General features: G+C 35.3%; 1 protein-coding gene across 2 annotated transcripts in view; it reads right to left on the reverse strand.

Annotated features, from left to right (window-relative positions):
- The window catches only part of LOC120422038 (protein O-mannosyl-transferase TMTC2-like), a 496,233-nt gene that overhangs the window by 431,747 nt on the left and 44,230 nt on the right, over positions 1 to 20,256 (reverse strand). The window lies entirely within an intron of this gene.

Genomic DNA, 20,256 nt, shown 5'->3' on the forward strand with positions numbered 1-20,256 from the left:
TGCGAATGTCCAGTTTGGAGGAAAATGCGACTGGAAATGTAAATAAACAACTGCTGGTTGCCTAGTTTTTGGAAATTTTGTTGTCAAAAGTGCGAGAGAAAAGAGCGGGCAAAATCCAAGTTACAGTGCAAGGATCAATAATGTTTAAAAAACATAATTATTTTTGTTAAATACTGACAGTGAGCTTTCCAATCACAATAAAAATGCTTCGAAAACATCATGGTATCTGATAAATATCTTGAACCAAAAAATAAATTAAACAAAAAAATGTCATTGCAGTGCACACAATTCAATAAATAAATTTAAAATATAAAAAATGGGATTAACCTGAATTATAACAAATATTGAACAATAAATAAGTTCGTAGATTATATTACATTTTTTGCCAACTCCGACTCCGGGTCTATCAGAAATTTACGACTCCGACTCCAGCTCATACAATCTAGCCGACTCCGACTCCGACTCCAGCTATTAGAGTTTTGACGACTCCGACTCCGACTCCGACTCCAGGTCCCCAAAAAGACCCGACTCCACCGACTCCGGCTCCGACTCCGACTCCGACTCCACAGCCCTGCAAAAAAGTTACCTAAAAATGGCTTTGTTTAGAAAACGGTGCAATTTATCAAAATTTCACTAAAGTTCTTTTTGATTTCAAATTTGATTTTACATCGAAAAATGAAGTTGAACAATTTTGTCGACCAATATTTCAATTATTTGAAATAATCTGTATTGATTCAAAAATTTATACCTGGGTCAAAGATTTTTTGCAACATTTCAAAAAATAAAAAATAAATCGAAATAGTTTTTTTTTGCAAATCAAGTTATCGTTAAATTAAAAATCACCATTTTTTTTAATAACTGTGTATTTTTTTAATATAGTCATTATCCATACCTACAACTTTGCCAAAGACACCAAATCGATTAAAAATTCTTTCTGCAGATACAGATTTTTGAATTTTCATGCATCATTTTTGTATGGACAGCTGCCAAATTTGTATGGGAAATTATATGGACAAACTAATAATGCAAAATGGCTTCTTTGGACATACCGAAGGTACCAAAAAAGTTTCAGCCGAATGACCGAAATCTGAGAGAATTGCTCTGATAATAAAACATAACACTTTTATCATTCTAATCGTTTGAGCAAAATTACATGCAACACAAAATATAAAGAGATGAGAAAAATATAGTGTTTTCCAACAATTATAACCTGTACTTAAAACAATTCTAAGCAAAATAATGTGTCGTAAAAGTAAATAAATGGTATGAAATTGTAAAGGTATCAATCCTTAATGTAATTACTCAATTAAATATATTTGAAAAAGTAGGAAGCTAATAAGTAATAAGTTGCAATCAATTTTGCATCCATATAACAAAAAAGTTTATTCAACAGTTTTGATGCATCAAATTTCATTACAAAAGTTTAAATATCAGTTCACCCCCTTCAAGCCATAGTTCCCTGCGCTTACATTGTAATCAGCAGCAGTTATGTTGTGCCTAATGAGTTACTTCTGTTCGGTTCACGGTTCGTTTGACCAGCTCAGCAGTGATACAGGTAATTGAATTTGACGTGCAACGTGACGTGAAACAATGTTTGTCATGTTTTCCCCCAGTTTTTTTTCCTGCCTCATTTCTCGTCCCCATCTGTGCAGGTCGGAATTTCAAAATTTTCCTGTAATGAGCCAACATGATTTATCAATTCCGAGGACGACATCATTACTCGCCTGACAGCAAATGTGTTTCAGGAACTTGGGGGTTGAATGAAAATAGAATTTCAACCTAATGTTGGCACATTTCGCTGAAATGTGCTGTAACCAACCAGTTCTACCCACACTCGTAAAGTGCTTCCAGGATTGCTTTAAAAAGCTTTCCCATTTTCCTCCGGAAAAGCACGTACTTCTGCAGCATCTTCTTGACCCCACAGGGGAAAACCCTCCCCCCATTTTCACTATATCTGTCTTTGTACCCGGCACCGCACAAAGAAGTGAAAGAAAAGTATTTCTCCCCCCCCCCTCGTTCTTCTTCATTATCAGTAAATGCGAGGGTGTTTGAAGTCACATACAAATACCCACCCCAACACAAAGCTCCAATTCTTATCAGCTTCCAAAGCTTTTTCCCACAAACACACACACACGTGTCACACGTGGCACTCGAGGGATAAAGCGGAGCAAAAGTGGTGGCTTTTTCGTCCACCGCTCAGGGAGTTGCTTTCTTTTGCGAACTTTCTTTCGGATAGTTTGGTTCTGTGTCAGTTTTTTTTGTTGTCGGTTGACACTGGAAGGTCTGTTCCGGAATTGGCCCTGACTTGACTTGGCAGTCGTCAGGTTGAACCACTCCGGTGACACAGTCGGTTTCGCCCGAAGTCACCTACGGGATTAAAACTTTGTGTTCGCGTGTTTTCTTGGAAGGGAAAGTGCGAGCGAGCAGTGGATGTGTATTTTCGAAAGTGAGCGAAGTTTTAAATTGAAATGGGAAGCTGTTCGGGGCAACTGATTTTACCTTTTGAAAGTTTAACTGCGGTGTTTTGGGAAAATTAACAAGAATTAACTGTGATTTTTTACTGGGAGGAGTTTCACGGAACTTGAAATATGCGTGTGTACGACCATGACATAGTATTATCCAAAAGAAACCGACTCCAACCACATCTCCGTTACAAAGTTTGACTCCAGCTTCAGTACTTGACCCCACCGACTCCGGTTTCAAATCGAATTTCGATTCCACAACCCTGCGTATATTCGTTGGAAAATTCTTTCAAAATGATTTGAACTTGAAACATTATCAAACTAGGGTGAATCGAATTTGACTTTAAGCCTTCCGTTGCATAACAAATTTGACAGAGAATGCTCAAGTTTTGGTGTAGACGGATGTAAATTTAATACTTATGGATACAGGTTTGATTCCTGTAACGTCAAACAAAAACGATGACACAACCATCTTCCTGTCATTTTCGTCACTGCTTTTTGTTTCCTATTTTTGCATGCATTTCTGTGAAAAGCTCAAAACTCAACCCAGACCACACATAACCATATCGTTCGGCAGCGGCCAGTACCATCCATAAACCATTTCCGAGTGTCATCATATATGTAGTGGACAGTTTCCTCTTTCAACATGTGTGTGTGTGTGTCTGCGTGTGTTCTCTGGTTCTGGCAGATGACCGTCACTGGCCAAGAGATGAAACACACGCAAGTTATGGATCCCTCATCCTGACCGTTATGGGGCTCGTTGCGCCATTCTGCCCTCGAGAGCATTCTCTCTTCCTTGATGATGAAAACGGAGCTCATCGTCACCTGACCTGACACACAGGGGGACTCACATCCAGCAACCATCGTCCCAACGGCTCCGTGACCGACGGCCTCCTCCTGGACGGATGTCAGTCGAAGAAAGTCCCAGGACGCCAGCTCTAACGTGATTTATGTCTAAATTAAACATTTTCTTGCAAATTATAATCAGAAATTTAAATTTATAACAAAATATTCAACCCGGCACGGCACACAAAAGGCACGTTCCGGTACCTGGGCACGAGCGAGTTAAGGATAAATGTCCTCACTCGTGTTGGACGTGGGGGTGTGTGTGTGTGTGTGACGAGCGCTTCCGGCGACCGGAGCCGGGGACACAAAACCAAAATTCATGCCTCCATATCTCAAAAGCCACACACGAGTTTTCAGTTTGTGAGTGAGTGTGTTTGTAAGTGTGTGCGGTGCAGCATCAAGCAGAGCTTGCATCTACTGCAGGAGGGATGGCAGAGGTTCTCGAGATTGAATTAATTGTGTTTTGCTTATATTCGAATGACTTTGATAATATTAACAGAAAACCAAGTAACACACACAGTACAGTTTCGATTATTCGAAGGCCTTGGGCAATTATTTTCGATTTATTTTGTATTTGTTTTAAAATGCATTTTGCAATTCAGGGTTCACCACACGCGAATTTTTTGGCAAAAAAATGGCATGTTTAAATTTTCAGAAAACAATCACTAATCTCGTCATGCACTGTTAGAGCCATTTTTTCAATTTAAAAAAATAAAATAAAATATTACATTTATTTTATGTTTGTTTCCATACCTGCCATCAACTCTTAAAAAATAAGATTGGGCTTTTTTTTAGAAGAAAACATTTAAGAACTTTGAGCATTCTGTGCATTTTTTGTAAAAGAGCAATTCTCTCAGATTTCGGTCATTCGATTTTTTTTAGTATTTTTTAATCAGGCTGAAACTTTTTTGGTGCCTTCGGAAGCCATTTTGTATCATTAGTTTGTTCATATAATTTTCCAAACAAATTTGGCAGCTGTCCATACAAAAATGATGTATGAAAATTCAAAAATCTGTATCTTTTGAAGGAATTATTTGATCGATTTGGTGTCACCAGCAAAGTTGTAGGCATGGATAAGGACTACACTGAAGAAATATGATACACGGTAAAAAATGGTGAGTTTTGATTTCACTTTTTGTCACTTAAACTTGATTTGCGAATAAAACACTATTTTTATTTTTTCGGGGACATCAAATGTCAACTTTTCAGAAATTTCCAGGTTGTGCAAAAAATCTTTGACTGAGTTATGAATTTTTGAATCAATACAGAACTATGCAAATATTTGTTTCAAAAGTTTGCAAACATTGGCACTAATTGAAAAAAAATTTACCAGAAAATGGGTATAATTTGAACACGGTGCACTTTATCAAAATTTCACTAAAGTACTTTTTGATTGCAAATTTGATTTTACATACCTCGAAAAAAAAAAGTTGAAAAATTTTGACGACCAATATTTCGATTTTTTTTCTGAAAAAAAAAATCAGTATTGATTCAAATTACAACTCGGTCAAAGATTTTTTGCTCATTCTGGAATTTTTTGAGAAGTTGGCATTTGATGTCCTCTTAAACATGTCAAAAATAAAAAAAAAATAAAAAAATGTTATTTTTTTGCAAATTAAGTTTTGATGACAAAAAGTTAAATTATAAATCACCATTTTTTTTTCTACCGTGTATTTTTTCAGTTTAGCCCTTATCCATACCTATAACTTAGCTCAAGACATCGAAACGATCAAAAAATTCGTTCAAAAGATACAGATTTTTTTTTTAATTTTCATACATCATTTTTGTATGGACAGCTGCCAAATTTGTATGGAAAATTATATGGACAAACTAATGAGAGTGCGCTGACCACGCGGACGCGCTGTCTTGTTTTTGCATGCTCATTTTCATTTCTTTTATGTCGCTGTTTGTGTGCATGGGGTGATTGGTTATTATAACTTATTGGACATCATAAGTGCAGTGCTTCAGGGGACGCGCAGTCCGGTTCTTTTCGCGATAATTTTCATCGTAAATGATCGTAAAAATTTATTCCAACTGGCATCGATCGATTTTATGAAGAGTAAAGCGTCATTTATTTACTATTTTTGAAATTTGCTCGCGTTATCTAAATTGTAAAAATATACTGATAAGTCCAGCCCATAGCACTACTGCTCGGCTGGCACGCGTTCGATAAAAAAAAAACTTTTTAAATGATCAATTATCTATCTTTCCACAGCCGGCTGCCTAAGATTTAAAATTTTTAACCGATAAACAAAATGCTCATGGTCACATCACTGCCACTCGTGAATCCTGACCTCATACCCATCTACTAACCCCCTCAAAACTCATGTGATACTTTGTCGGAGATGCAGTCGATTGGGCGGTCTCTATCACTCAAGTATCGGACTAACATTCCCATCCACTTCCCCGTGACCCTACCACTGGTCGTGGCCGGCGCCGGTATTGATCAGCATGATAGGGGCCTTTGAGAAGTTGCGAAGCGAGGAAAGATAGCTCCCACTTATCTTCCGCGGCTCGTGGATGTAACTTCTGGAGGTCCTGGTCAATAACGGAGTAGCAACTGCGGGTGGGCACCTATGCTTATGCTTATGCTTATGCTTAAAATTATATGGACAAACTAATGATGCAAAATGTTTGGATATGTTTTGGATACAATGGCACAAAAAGGTTAAAGTTCACTTGGCAGTGTTGCCAAAAAAATCAAATTTTTATAAACGTGCAAAACTGTTTAAAAATTACTTCTACTTTGTTTCAGCTTCAACAATGGTTGCTGAGATGCAGCCCTTGAAAGTAAAGCAAACAGTCGATTCTTTTAACGTGGCCAAAATAGCCAAAAATTGCTTTTTTTAAATTAAGTTAACCTGATTGTTTGTAAAGGTTCTTATTTATTTATGTTTGACGAAAAAACTGTTTATCTTGTACCAGTGTAACTTTTGAAAAACTCGATTAAATCCCACCTGGGGTGAGATAGAGCCTTTCTTATAAAAAAAAATATAACAATGGTAAAACTTCTTTCTATTCAAAACATCGACTTTGTTTATTTATAACGTCAGCACAAAAAAAAAGCAAAATTATACAAAAATTCTTATGATTTGAAAATATGATGATAAGAAAAGTATTGTATATGATATGTTTTCCAAAAGAAATGAAAAACGCAATTTTCACCGAAATAATGTTTTTGATCGTACATATTCTTAATCAAACTTGCATTTACGACAAACGCGAGCATAGCAAGCTTCCCATGCGCCAGTGACAACGCACACCACGGGTAAGTGCAAGGCACAAAACAAAAAATCTTTTCGATCGAGATGGTGTAAACTGAACAAAGCAGGCGCAAAGCAAAACCGACGTACAAGTGAACCGCGTGTGCCGCACGGTGCAGGGAAGCTTGCCATTCAGCTTCTATGAAAGTGACAGAGTCAGAGAAAGCTATTTTTACAACCGCACCACTACACCCAACCACGAGTACTTTAGGTAGATAGCCATTGGCGTCGCGAGCATTGAAAACTTTGAAAACGATATAAACGATGAAAAACTAAGAAAACTCCTATTGGAATCTGTTAAATAAACTTACGAAACAACGAAAAATGAAGTTTACATTTAGGCGATTTTTGGAGCACATGGGAAACAATTTGATTTTAGCAGGATAAATGTCCTATGTCACAAAAGTTTTTGCATAAAAATCGAAAAATTTTACATGTCATAGGAAACATCGGTAGACATGCTACTACAAACGAGTGTATCTCGAGCCACAAAATATATGCGCCAGTATTCGAAGCCCAACTTGACAACTTCACGAGCATGGGTAAATAACAAGGAAAATGCGTAATAATACCTTTCTCTGGAATCAATACCAAATTTTGGTATTCCTGGACCCTTTAAAATTTGTCTTAAGGATTATGCAAGAGCAAAATGTGCTATCATACCAATTAAAGGTATTGTTTTGATATTGCAAAATTGCAGAATTTGTCAATGTTCGAACACCACATTTTGGTATTATTTTGGTATTACAGTATTTTATCAAATTCTACTGAAACTATGGGAAAATTTTGAACAATTTTGACAAAATAATTATTTTTGCGCTAAAATGATGTCTCAAAGCGAATGCCTTCATTGAAAACCGGAAATTTCAAACTTGATTTTAAACATTTTTGATATCCCCTTAAAGAAATGACTTGAAATTGTGGAAAATTTTCTAAGGCAGGATGGCACATTTTGGTATTATTTTGGTATTGAAAGATTTCATCAAATTCCTCAGAAACCATGTGAAAATCTTGACCAATTTTGACAAAATAATTATATTTGCGCTAAAATGATGTCTCAAAGCGAATGCTTTCATTGAAAACCGGAAATTTCAAACTTGATTTTAAACATTTTTGATATACCCCTTAAAGAAATGACTTGAAATTGTGGAAAATTTTCTGAGTCAGGATGCCACATTTTGGTATTATTTTGGTATTGAAAGGATTATTATTTTGGTATTGAAAGGTTTAATCAAATTCCTCTGAAACCACGGATTTTTTTTATAAATTTTGACGAGATAATTAATTTATATTTGACTTGAAACTCAAAAATGTTAAAGCTGATTTTCATATTTTATTTGATATACCTTCTTAGATTTTTTTTTAAAACGTAGAAATTTCTCTAAGTTGGGATAACCAAATACTTTGAAAAACGAGTTAATCAACAGATTGTTGAATTTTGGTGAATTTCAATCCTTATTTTTTAATCTTGTTATTTTTTAGGATCTTCAAGAACTTCAAGCACAGGCCGTCAATGACAAATGCATGATGTGGTGAAGAATATCACTAAGAACAACATGGAATCATCAGGTGAGTAGATTTGGCTGTTGCATATGGATCATTTCCGTTTTTTCACTAACTGCAACTGCTGCACTAAAAATGGTATGAAAATACCAAATTTTGGTATTTCTTGTGCAAATACCAGCAACCAAAATGTGCTCTTGGTTGCCCAGTAATAGATGGTAAAATACCATGAAATCATCCCAAAATCATGTATGGGTATGGGTTGTCGACTTGGCGACGAAGCGTCGAAAATCGATGCAGTGTGTTTTGAAAGAAATTAAATTGTTCTGAAGAAATAGCTCAAAACGTTTATTTTATTCAGTCGAGAAAACTTTTGATTTTTCTATGCATTCAACAAAAAAGGCACCCCTTCCTTCCCAAAGCCGTAACAATGACGATGATATGCGCCTGACGACACACTCACATCCGCTGGCCGACGAAAGCTTTGAGCCCTTTTACCGCGTGTATGTGTGTTTGTGTGTGTCTCCCAAACTCAAAGTCAAAGATTGCACACACCCTCACCCAAATTCAGCTGAAGAAGGAGAGCGTTTCTATGCGTTTCGAGGGGATAGAAATTTAATTAAATCCGTCCAAGTGGGTGGTGGTCCAAGGGGTTGCTCTAAACTTGCGTGACAGTTTTAGACCCCTGCCTTTCCACGTCTTGTGGAGGGGTTCCTTTTATCCATGCCCGAGGTGGAAAGTGATGATGATGTTGGTCCTGAAATTTGTCTGCCGGCCTGAGAGGGTGTGGGAAAGAGGAACAGTGGAAAAGGATTTTTCCTGGTTAGGTTGTGGAGTTGGGGGAGGGGGAGGGACGTCCTTCTTGTGCAAGCAGCAAAATTGTGGGTGTTTACTTTTGATACACAAACTGCATACGAAAATGGTCGGTCGTCGTGTCGGTTCGGTTCGAGCTGGGTGGTAGAAGCTAAACATTGTTGTGCTTTTGTGCACGTGCAGTTTTTCCGGGGTTTAGTGTGCGAAAAGTCGAGGGGGATATTTGCATGGAACGCATGTGTCGGAAGCAAAACAGTTTTTTTTTTTGTATTTTCAGTTCTCTTCTAAACATGGTGAACCGGTTTAAACCCGTTGAATAATCGATTGGTTTGGAAATTTAGCGAGTGTGACTTATTCAAACAGTGATAAATATTTCAAGCGAATCGACGTTGCACAAACAGTGTGCTTGCATGTTTGAACTCCAATTGAGCATAGGGTAATTCTATTTGCTGTTTGCTGGAAGTTGGGCAGCCAGCGTTCGAAGCTTGAACATTTGAAACAACATTCCAATCAAACTGCTAATTTATACCAAAATTCATCAAAATTCAACCCTCGCACACAAATGTCAAAATGATGAATGCATAAATCGCACACGTGTCAAGTCACAGATTCCGGTAATAAAAAAAACTCCCAATCAGAGCCCGTAGCTCATTAAATGCGGAAACGGTTTTGACACCTGGCAGTCGCCACCGGCTTCGGCTTGGGTCCGGGTTTTGCAACCATCCAACCAACAACGTACCAACCGACATTAGCATGCAATATTGGAGCTGTGGGAAGCAAATTGTGACATGTTGTGGTGGTGGGTGGTGATTTTCACTCTCGCTCACCCCCTTTTTCTTCGTAGGTTTGGGTGGTTTGGGCTTTACAGTGGTCCTAGAGATATCGAACTTCAAAAATAATTTTAAAATAGCAAAACAAACATTTTTGGAGATTGCCAAGAATATCAAAAAATCTAAAAAAAAATTATGTAAGAAAAGTGATATAGTCCAACCGAAAAAGGATGCAAAATTTGAAATTGAGATCATTTTGAGCAAATTGACACAAATTTTGAAGCAAAAATATCTAAAAATTTAGTTTTTTACAATATGGGTATCATATGATCGGAATTTTTTCATACATCTCGAATGTAATAACAACATTTTTGGTAAATACTAAAAACTTTCACAAAACTACGTATTTTCGAAAAAATACTCAAATTTTCAGTTTTCAACAATATGGGTATCAAACGATCGGATTTTTTTTTCAAACATCTCGAATGTTATAACAGAAGTTTTTTAAATTATAAAAAAAGCATTTTGAAATATTTTTTCAAAATACTAAATAATTTCACAAAACTACGTATTTTCGAAACAAATTTCAAAATTGAGGTTTTTCACAATATGGGTATCAAACGATTAGGATGTTTTTCATAGTTTCAAAGTTTTGAAAATACTCTAGAATTTTACAGAACTACGTATTTTTAAAAAAATACTCAAAATTTAAGTTTTTCAAAATATGGGTATCGAAGGATCAGATTTTTTTCAAACATTTCGAATGTAATACAATTTTAAATTTTGAACAGTCTTTCACTTCGGATAATCGAAGCTTTGGATAATCGAATGATGAAAAAACAGTTATTTTTCGCTGTCTTATTTTTGATTGTTGAGCTTTCGTATGACCCTGAAACTATCCAATATGGCGGCCAAAATGGTGATCATGAAATATTCAAAAAACATTTTTTTTAATTTAACATAATTCAACCACTTAAATTTGACTAAAATGGGGTCGCAGAACTCGAATTCGATGTTTAAAGTAAGAAAATAAAAAAAATTGATTTTTTTTTGTCGTGATTTTAATATTCGAAGTCCCGTACAAACCTTCGGATAATCGAACTTCGGATAATCAAAACTTCAGATAATCGAGGTTTCGGATAATCGAGTCTGGACTGTTTTGAAAAAAATTGAAATTTCGAGTATTTTTTTTCAAAAACACGAAGTTTTGTGAAAAATATGAGTCTATTCATAAAAAGTAGTAGTAATTATTGAATCAGGATACTGAAAATTTAGAAAAAAAAATTCACTTAAATATTAATATTTCAGTTAACTTCAAGTCAGAAATATCTTTTCAGATGACATTGGGTAAATATATTTTTTTTCTGAATGATATCTTTTAATGTAATATTCATTATTTAAAATATGAGTTTGTCAAAAGTCCAGTTTTTCAATGTTATGTTACTGTTGTTTCGCTGAAAAAAAAACAAAGAATTTTAGTTTTATTGGCAAAATAAAAAATACCTTAATTAAAAAAAATAAAAAAAATCAAAAAAAAATATTTTTTTCTTTTAAAAAATCCTGGTAATTAAAAATCAATTATTTGAAATAATTTACCATCGGCATTTTCCTAAACGGGCAATAAAAGCTTTCTTCAAATTATACTTAACAAATTGGTTTTTCATAATTATTTCTAGTATCTTTGGAAACAAACCTTATTTTCAAAAAAAGGGATTCGAAGATGTTTTTAACATTATAAAATGTGAAATTGACTCAGGAACACCAATTTGAAAAATTTATTACCAGAAATGGGTTCTAAGTAGTCTCTTGGGAAAAAATAACACCCAAAAAAATCACCAAAAGAAAAAATGTCTAATTTATATGTTAAACTGCCTTACCCAAAGTGTTTTAGTCTCAGGTGGTAGTCCCAGATGTCCTACATTAGCTCGAGGTCGAATCGAGTTGATATCTGGAATGAACACTTTTTATTTTGAAAATTATGATATTTTTTTACTAAAAAAATCAATAAATCCATTCAGATTCAATCAATGAGGTTGCTTCACACTTTATTTTGTTGCTTGTTGTAAACCCTGTCAGATGAATTTTTAATACTGAAAATTTATCTAATTTTTCCTAAGCTACAGCCTTTTTAAGAAACATTGTGTTCCGATTTGCTCTACTTCCCATTGACCTAGAATGCTCATATTTGGCCCAGATGCTAGTTTTGTATGTATTAATAACCCCTGAAAATTTCATATCAGAAAAAGAGGCTTATTTTGGTTTAAATAATAGAAAAAGAACCTTTTTTTCTTAATAACAGATTGCATTAAAATATTTATTTTGCCACGTATTTTTTTTCACAAAGAATTTAATGTGATAAAATGAAGGCTGATTCAAACTTTATTTCAATGGCGAATTTTGAATTTTAAATAATTTTCTCAAAAAAAATGTTAAAAGTAAAATTAAAACTATTTTAGATGTATAAATACCATAGCGATAAACCAGTAATTAATGTATCTTCTTTTAACGAAATTTAATAATTCAATTACTGTGAATGTTAAAATCAAATTGCTATATTTTTATTTATAAAGTTTCGCATTAAAGAAGAGGTTTACTTCAATCAATTCTTAAAACAGTTTTGTGCTGAGTTTACAAACTTGTATGTGAGGGTGACATTGGGTCTGGGGGGTGAGATTGGGTCAAAGTGATTTTTTACGGATTTCACCATTTCTCAGATTCTTCTCAATTAAACTGAATTCTGTTAAAAGGGTTGTGTAGGGGACATCTTAAGATGACTTCGCTGAAAAAATCTCGTTCCTAGAGCAAATCCTGTTATTTTGACAGCTGTATAAAGTTGAGGTACGTTTTTGGCTAAAAATGACCTCTTGAAAAATCATTTTTCTAAAATTTTTGTTGGGATTGCTCAAAAACTACCCAAATGTTTGAAAATCTCCACTTCAAACATTGTAGCATGTCAATACGATTCCCTCGAACAAGAAACACTGTTGGATGACTTGTTTTTACCATATTGTATTTGAGAATCATTCTAGTTTCATTTGACCCAATGTCACCCCCTCTAAGGGGTGAGATTGGGTCAATTTTCAAACTATTTGGCATTTAAGGTAGTGTTCATCAAAATCCACCATATTTTGGGAAAATGTTAGTAAACTATCTAAGAACAAATCTACGTTGGAAGATTTTCGATGTTATTTAAATTGTTTTTGTTATTAAGAAATTACGAGAGGTGTATCGTTTTTTGACCCATAGTCACCCCCACTGACGGTACATATCAAGAAAAGTTACTTTAAATATTGTTTAAATAGCCCAAATTAAATGTTCTGATTTTGGTAAAAGTTGAACTTTAAGTTTGTTTAAATTTGATAACTACTAGCTTCAGATTTAATTAGCTATGGGCATTTAAGAAAAAATGAGCAGTTTCAAAAGATAATTTTGATTATTTTTAATAAATTATAAACCAATTAGGTCGAAATATTTTTTACAAGGTAAGTTTTAGTTGTATATTGCTAGGTGGGTTTTTATTAATTTTTTTTCCACTTTTTATGCTTTTCAAATTGTATCTATGTTTGCCTTCTGAATGTATTTTAGTTTTATTTGAAATAATTACAAATGTTTTCATTTATTAACAAAACCTATAAATTTGAAGTGACTCATAGCAGCCACCTTCCCTGTTGCCCATGTGTACACACCTATCGGCGCGCCCGTGATTGACAAAAAGAGTGACAGCCCGAAGGGGGCAGGTGCTAATAAGTGCCACCGATATCGCTTGCCAGAGCGATGAACGTGGCAAAAAGGAGAAGGGGGGTTGATGCACATGAAGTAGGCATGTTATGATAACTCGAGGGGGTGAGCGGTAGTTGAAGCCAATTTGGTGATATCCTGTAACAGGTGATGACGACTCGATTTGCTCAGCTGTGGGTGCATTATGTGTTGGAGCGAGTACACACGTTTACGTGACCAATATGGCGCACGGGTTGGAATATCTGAATCCGGTGAACTGGAAGGCTAATTTCATGCTTATTAGTGTGATCGGCTGTTTGCCACCTTTCAACATGCATGAACAGTCGATTAGAGAGATAAAAGACTGTTTTTGCTGATTAGCTGGACGGATTCCGTGACTGTGGTGCTGATTTCGTACTAATTGAAACTTATTGTTGGGATGAAAATTTTATGGAAAAAATCGCGACATCCTAGTTCTGGAAAACATGTTCTACAGAGTAAAAAGAAATGAAAAGCTAACACGGAGGTGAAAATCATTTGGCCGAGCCACTCCAGGCAAACAACGACGAAAGCAATTTAAACTTTCTTTTAATCTTTGCCAGACCACTCGCTTTCTGTTCCTAATTGCTAGCTGTTGAGCCCACAAGTTTTGAACTTTCTTTCTTTTTCCTTTGGGTTGCGGCGGCCGGAAGAAGCTTTTCCACACTGCGAGAATGGCAAAGTTTCCATATTTAAAATAAATTCTTGAAAACGGAGAAAACTTTTCCGAACCCATTTTCACTGATTGAGCTTTTTTTTTGCTTAACTGCATTCACATTTTCTTACCCCCACCACTTTTCCGAGGCCATCTTGGCAGAGGAAAATAGGCGAAAGGCAATATGGAAAGAAGCGGGCTGCATTAATGGTGCTTGAAAATTAAACCAACACTCATTAAAATTAAGTTGGCTTTCGGTGCAGCAGTAGCATCCTTGGCACCGACGACGACGACGGTGCCGGTGCTGGCCCGGCTTCTTTCTCCGACAAGTCTCAATAATGAAATTTGCCCAAAAAGACAATTTTCTTCTGGCTTCTGTCTGCCCGCACCGCACTGAGAGGAACATAAATAGAGCAAGAGTGCAAACTTTCACCTTCTGGGTCGACTGACCAGCTTTTTAGACATTTTAAAAAATAAAGTAATTTGCATCAAAAAATTGAATTTAAACAAATATTACAAAAATAAAGAAAAAAGTGATGCCCATAAATGGTCATGCTCCCCTAAAAAACTACATTTTCCTTTTCTCTCTCAGGCTCCCCGAATGACAGCAAACTTGTGAGTCTTTTCTCGTTCGTTCAACCAGCCAGCAGCTTGCAAGGCTCAGGCTAAAGTTTTTGCCAGCTAGTTTGCATGGCGTATGTGTGTGTGTGCGTGTTTGTGTGTGGTGAAGACTTTCTTCGAATGACGCAATAGGAAGCAACCGGGACAGGGACCGTCCGCACTAATTTGGTTTCGTCATCAAATTTGCTCGGACAAAGCCCGTAAAAGTGAGTGATCGGGGTGCAGTCATGTTTTATGAAGGTTGGAAAGATTTGACCACATGGTTAAATGAATATAAAAAAAAAGATATTTCTAGACATTGTAATAAACATCTCGTTGTATGATACTAGCAAAACTCATCTTTTAAGTAAACTTGTCAGTATAAATTTAAATATTAAAAAAAAATAAAGTCAATCGTAGAAAAATAACCTGCGATGATATTAAAAGAAATCGTAATATTATGAATTATTTTAAACGTTGCTGGATTTCAAGAAATCTAAAAATACCGTAAACCGGGGTGACATTGATGGGATTTTAATTAATTTTTGGAATATTTTCCAACTGGTAAGGTTTGTCTCGATGTTATTATTTTTAAAACATGTACTGGGTCACATAAGGTCTATGCACCATTAAAAAAAAACAGGAGTTTTTTCAATAATGTTTAAAAAAATAATTACGTTAAAAATTCATAGTTTTAATTGCAGGGTGACTTTGGTAGTCATAGTTTTTCTTGTTAAAATCAAGGTGTTCAAAATTTATTTTCACGTCAAATGTACCACCACTAAGGTTAGTATAGTTTTCAAGGAAAAAATCAATGTTTCTATTGAGTTTACTGAGTTTATAAGCTTTTTAATAATATACATATAAATTTTAGGCAAAATTGTTAAAAACTCAGAATTTTGCCTGAAATTCGTACATAATAGTTTTGTTTATAAAATTATCGATTAATATTGCATTTTAAACTACGTTTGAAACACGAATCAAAAGTTTTCACATTTTATATGAAATTTGTTCAATTGAAAATGCCTATAAATCTGGAGATTTTTTTGTATTATATTTAAAAAAAAATATTATTTACAAACTTATTTTAACTTCTCCTAGTGGAGAATTGTTCAAAAATCTAAAAATGCATTCAGTTTTACGATTCAAAATCATGTTCGTTGAGAAAATTATGACACTTTGAGAAGATTAAAATAATACTTTTTACCAAAATGTTCTAAATTATAGTTAACTTACTTTACAAAATTATCAAAATTTTATGAATGGTTATTTTTGAGGTTTTAATTTTAATATTATTAAAAAATAAAGTTTTTTTTAAAGATTGATACTTTTCTGTACATTTCAATTATTTTATTCAATTAATATGGTTCAACCCGATAGGCTAATTTTGAGATTTATTTTATTTTTAAAAATCCACTAGGGTTGTCTAAACAACATCCTTGTACTTTTCAAATTTCAGATTTAAATTGTTCAAATTCAATTTTGAGAGAAACAGACCGTAACTTATGCTGTTTCCAAAGTTTCATTTGAAAAATAACGATTAAATGCATGTTCAAAAAATATTCCCTTGTAATAAATTTCCTGTAAGACGACATAAAGTTACAACTTTGCAACTTTCGTAAAGTTTTTTTTTTTAAACATTTTTTTTAATTTTCATTAAAACCAAATTTAAAAAAAATCCACTGTAAAAAAATACTAATTACTAAAAAACATTCTTGAATTCTAGCTTAATAACATTTAAACAATCTTTATTTTAAACTCATTTCTCAAAATGTTCCGAAAAGTTACAAGCAAATAAAAATTGGTTAAAAACTACATCTTGAGGCACATTTAACACTTGTCTACCGAGTTCAGAAGGATTCCACAAATTTAAAATAAATCATTAAATTATTAATTTCACTCCGCCTTCCAATGCCACCCCGGTTACGATATTCGGATAAATGTCTTTTCCTTTATTGCTTTTTGATTAAATCTTCTTGGTTACTTGTTTGAAGGTCTGATTCTGATAAAGATTTTGAAGAAAATTAATCAAATAATAAACGGGCATTTTTGTTTGAAAAAATGAGCTTCCCGGGCAGACGGCAGTAACAAAATTCATGCCATTTCAATAACAAATACTGTTAAAATAACAGAAAGTGTTATAGAATCTTCATGAAAAATTCATTTTTGCATAAGGGTTTATTGGTCTGATTTTGGTTGAAAGCCAAAACAACTTTGGAATAACATTTTTTGTTATGGAAGAATACCGCCAACTGTTATTGGGATGATCAGATTAGTTGTTAACATAACAAAAAATAATAACAAAGATTTGTTCGAAGAATAACTAAAAATGTTATTTGTCTGTTATTACAATAACAATCCAAAAACAAAAAAATCATAACGACGAATAACAAATCTTGTTATAAATAACATAAAATTTTATTGGCCTAGTATTTTCAAATATCAAAAAATGTTATTACCAAGTTATTTCCGTCTGCTCGGGTTAGGAATTTATGCCACAATTAGCAAAAAGAATAACTTTCAAACATCAGTCGTACATTTATCCAACGACATTTACCGAGTTGGATAAAAACGACGAATGCTGAAAAAATCAAGTTTTGTAACGAACTGAAAAATAAACAACAATTTGGAATATTGTAACCGGATAAGATTCTAGTGCTATCAAACGTTTGATTACAGTTAGAGTGCAAGATAAGTGTTGTGCAGCCATCTGAAATTGTGCGACCTCTATTGCTAATGCTAATGGTAATGCTAATGGTAATGCTAATGCTAATGCTAATGCCAACATCCATGTGTTAAGTAAATTCAACGTTCAATACAAAAAAATATTGAAAATGTTACTTCTCGATATGAGTTTTGAAAAGTTCAAGTTTTTAGCACCCATCGCCGTTTTAGTATGCCGTTTCGTCGATTCGACGTCGTCGTGCTATCTTGTCGCACCCGCCATTTTGACGTTCCGAGAAAAACGCGTTTTAATGTTTGACCTTGAATATACAAAAACGAGAGCACGCAATGTAAACAATAACAAACACGTTTTGTTTGGCTGACCATTCTGTGCATTGTCCCAAAGTTTGGTTGAAGTTGGTTGCTGGAGTCCCGAGTTATAATTACAAATGTTTACGGTAGTCTAGCTTGTACGTGCGACAAACGCATCCTGACTTTCCTGGCCTGAAATCCCTTTGGCCTTTTGTCGCACTTGCATCAATTTTCATGGAGTGACAAGATAGCACGACAAGATTGAAACTACTTTCATATGAAAAGTGACAAAAATGCACGGAGTTTTTTCGGTTTTTGTTAAATATCTCAGGATTGAAATCAAATTTTGGGGATCTGTGAAGGTCAAAAGGTGAGGCATTGTGGACTGCACAAAATGGCGTTCTTAACTCAATTTGGCCCAAAATGCACGTACGACAAGTTAGCACGATGGCGACAGATTGAGGATGACAGTAAAAGTAAGAAGTTTCGCGACGGAATTTCAAAATAGTTATTTATGCAATAAGTTGCGAAAAGAGATTTTTTTCAGCACGAGTCATACAACGAGTGATGAAAAAAACAAGTTTTGCTACGAGTTCCATATTTTTTTTGCAATTCCGAAAACACCCTTTGAACATAATTATAGGTCAAATGTCCATGCAATTAGACAACGAATCGTTGAAATAAAAAAAATAAAAGTATTACTTTTCCATACAAGTGCTGAAAAGTTCAACTTTTCAGCATCCATTTAAGTGCTGAAAAGTAGAACTTTTCGGCATTTGTTTTGAAAAGGGTTACTATTCGATTCAGTTATTTCTGTCAGGGAAAAGTAGGCCGTTTCGTCGCTCGAGAATGACAGGAAAAGTAAGTTGTTTCATGACGGAATTACAAAACAAATATTTTTTAAAGTTTTGTAATAAACTAAACAAATTAAACCGATTATCTAGAAGAAATCTTCCCCAACTAGTGAAGACATAGTTTTGCAAGAAATTTAAATTCTCAGATTCTCACCGATTAAAACAACCACGAAATCGTATCGTGGAATGTTTCCCACAGCAGAAGCAGTACCAAGTAATCCAGCATCCCTTGATGCTGCCTCTCACAACCAACACCACATCAGCAGCAGCAGCCACACATCCTAACGTGATCCAAATCCGATAAGAAGTTGGTTAAAATAGTTTTGAGGGGGTAAAGGTTTTCATCACTGTTAAAGTTGCTTGAAGTCAGAGTTGAAAATTGTTATTTGGTTGAAGCTTTTTGCAATAAAAAAACTGTCTGGTAAAAAATTATACTGAGAATGACAAAAATCGTCTTCTTTCAAAATTGTTAAGAAAATAAAATTCAAATTTCTCATCACTGCATCGCACAACCGCGCCCCCCTAAGCATAAACTCATCAGCAAGCCTCACCCTTAACACCGACTGCCTCAGGTGACTTTCATTAGCAACGCACCGTCTTCTTGCTCCCAAGTTGGGCTCATCATCATCTTCACCGTCGTCGAGAAATCCCGCTGCGAAGTAGACGCATGGGAAACATTCCAACCGCCCAACCCACCACCACTCTCACACAAACTTTTCCGGTGGAAAACGTCAAGACCATGAACGGGAAGATGTGTTTTGCACCACGTGTGCACGAGATGAGAAGATGATGGGTTAGAAAACGTTGAAGGTTACACATTCCTGGCGGGCAAGATATGCGAATCAGTTTTCAGTGGGAGGATTCTGCGCAGCTCCAGCACTCCGGACATTCCGAGCCTTGTGGGAGTCGGCCCGGTTTCAGTGCTGAGGAGCGCGTGAAATACTTTGGTGAACTGCGGTGAAACTCGAGTTTGGGTTCTTCCTCGCTGGATGATATGGAGAAGAGAATTTGAGTTATTTTATGGGAAGACATTATAGCTCGGAAGAAGCATGTCTAGATAATTTTGAACATTTTATACATTTTCTGGTACTGGATTTTCTCTAAATTCTAATTCAGATTATAATTTTAGAGAGTTCGACTGTTGTTTCGGCCATCGACTTCATAACCAGGACGTAACCTGATGACACCCACCATCAGCTACCCACAAAACCTTCACTATCCTGAGAACCCCACTTTTAGGACACGACTAGCTGCTAGCTGCTGCATTATGTATTTCCAGCTAGATCTCGTATCTTCGCAGTACGAGCGTTATTACATCCACTCATTTACATGATAATAACCTCACATCGCATCGCATTGGTTCGCTCTGCGATGGCTCAGGTGTTCTTCATCTTGGTGCTCCTCGGGTGATTATTTGGGTCGGCACGGAAGTTTTGATTAGAAGCTTCTTCGGGGAGCGTGTGGAGGTGGTGGGCAGATTCTCTCCCACATCTGGCAAGGTGCATGCATGCATACGCAAATAGTTTTCTAACGAAATTCAGTGACGAAAGGTAGCTCCCGGCGGTTGCATCAGCAACCAAATTATTCAAGAGAATTTGGATTTCAGTAGAATTCTGAGTGATGCAATTCCGAGAGCAGTGTGGTTTGCATTCTTGAAGGATTGTCGGATCATGCAGATTCGGATTATTCCTAGTCGGTGGAAATCGCAATCTGAACCATTTGGCATAAATTCGGCACCACTTGAAATTGTTGAAAACT

Source organism: Culex pipiens, chromosome 2, assembly GCF_016801865.2.
Source record: "Culex pipiens pallens isolate TS chromosome 2, TS_CPP_V2, whole genome shotgun sequence".
In the NCBI taxonomy this organism is placed as follows: domain Eukaryota; kingdom Metazoa; phylum Arthropoda; class Insecta; order Diptera; family Culicidae; genus Culex; species Culex pipiens.